At 38.7% G+C, this 2239-nt stretch overlaps 1 non-coding gene across 1 annotated transcript; it reads left to right on the top strand.

The window, feature by feature from the left end:
* The first annotated feature begins 410 nt into the window (after positions 1-410).
* Positions 411-484, top strand: Trnac-aca. Its single transcript has one exon. It is a non-coding gene; the product is annotated as a tRNA-Cys (tRNA).
* The last annotated feature ends 1755 nt before the right edge of the window (positions 485-2239 follow it).

Genomic DNA, 2239 nt, shown 5'->3' on the forward strand with positions numbered 1-2239 from the left:
TTTCTGTGGTGGCTGACTCGAGACATTGGAGCGAATTGAACAGCAAGGGGTTAACCTGAGACATCGATCCGGGTGAGCTACATGTACATTGTACTCGAATGTACCCTAAGAGTGCTAGGGCATTTTGGTGCTACAGTGAGTAACAGGCAGGGCAGTTTTGGGCGCTACAGTGACTAAAAGTTAAAATAAAATATGCAGGCCTGCACCAGAGATGGGTGCTAATACATGTACCTTTGAAAAGTGTTATTTAGCTAAATCATATTTTTGTTGTGTGATTTATATTTGGCATACATTTTGCTTTCACAATTTAAGTCTTTACAATTTCAATAATTAGGTTTTGCCCTTCGCCGACATATAACCACTGTCTACTCGGTGTGTTACACCCGAGTGAAAGTTAAACAACCTCACGTGCTTGGTGGTCGAGTGGTAAGACGTCTCTGCTCACAAAGCAGAAGGTTGTGGGTTCGATTCCCACCCGAGTGCTTTTGCTGACTTTCACTCAGGTTGAACACACTGAGTATACAGTGTTTGTTCGTCGATGAAGGACAAAACCTAATATTGATGCAAATTCTATCTTATGAATAGTCTTTGCTACTTGATATGAACACTCTCTGATAGAAACGATACATGACACTCATTTGAAAATGCTCTGTACAGGCCTGGCATATCTTTTAAAAAGTAAAGGCCTCATTGGCCTCATGTAGGTTGGAAGTAACATGGCTTGACAGGATCATTTGCAAGTACTCAAAATCTGCCTTTGAAATAACCTGTTTAAATAAAAGCACAAATTGTGTGCATGATCTTTATTAAAATGATACATGACACTTGAGCTGAAAAGTCAGCCATTTTATTTACATTTCTGTAATTGCAAATGATACTATTGGCCTTTTCAAGATAGCTTTTGCTATTGGTTTTAATTTCTGTTGAAAAGCACTGATTATACAGTGCCAGTAATTATAGTATACAAATATAATGAATGTTTTGTGAGTGCAATGGTAAGAATAATTTCAATAGTGGAATGGAACTTTTCATCTGTCACGGAATGGAATTATTCTTACCATTGCACGAACTGAAACATTCATTATTTGTAAAATATAAATTATCCTGATGCAAATTCCATCAAAAGTCAAATACTGACAAAGTGTAATTTTTCTAATGATGAATGGAAAGAGAGCCAACATGTTTGCAATTGTTAGTGGCTTGGTTGTAAGAGTATGGTGTTGTAATTGTAACAGCCCTTGGGTATGTTGCAGTTAGAATGTTAGTGGATTGCACCAGAATTCCTGGTGTCAGTTTTACAGGACAAAAAAATAATGACAAAACTCTTCAATGAAAAGTATGCTAACATACAGTAGTCTGCTTTTACAAATATGTCTAAAAATAGGGAATTGTTCAAACTGTATGTTGACCAGTATAGCTCAGCATGTCAATGCAATACTGTGTATTTACTCATGTAGGCATTTATTGCTCAAGATGCATGGCACTCAAACACAAAGCTGAAGGTACCATGGAGCACTTGGTCTTGGTAAAACACCACGCCCCACACCACAGGGAGTCTTACAATATTGATCCAATTTGTACCAGAGAGCCATCTGCCCATTCACTGCTTGTACACGTTATACCGTGGTCAATGCAGGGTACATTGAAAATAAAAGTGAGATAGCAGTGGCACCCAAGTCATATTTAAGAGGATGACCTCCTTGGTGTGTGCAAGATACAATTATTACACATTATTGATGTGCAATGCCGTACATTTATTTATTTATTGGCAAGATGGCTTTTGTGCCAAAAGTAAGCCCACTACTTCCTGCATCTTGGTGCCTAGACATGATATAACTGTGCGTTTTATTTCGGTGTAAAGTAAAAACTTTACCCTTGGTTAAAGCCAAATTTATCAGATTTATAAATAAATGCAAATGTGAACATGTATGATCCGGCAAGGATTCTAAAGAGTAATTTAATAGCAGTGAATGCAGCTGTGTCATTGCAATTGCTTCTTCAGGGAGTTTGGACCCTTCCCGTGCCCGATCCCCAGGTCCAACTGACTCAGTCGCTAGTACCTGGATAATAAAAAGGGTCTCGATCTCAGGGTGACAAGTTTACAGTGCAGTGGAAACGATCATAGGTGAACTTTGCGCCATCCCTGATCAACACGAGGCATTGATGCCACGGTGGGAATATTTGTCTCTAAAGAAACACAGCGAGCTTTTCACCGTACAGTTTAAGTTAGCAGGGAAAT

Source organism: Patiria miniata, unplaced genomic scaffold (assembly GCF_015706575.1).
Source record: "Patiria miniata isolate m_02_andy unplaced genomic scaffold, ASM1570657v1 HiC_scaffold_6, whole genome shotgun sequence".
Classification (NCBI taxonomy): Eukaryota; Metazoa; Echinodermata; class Asteroidea; order Valvatida; family Asterinidae; genus Patiria; species Patiria miniata.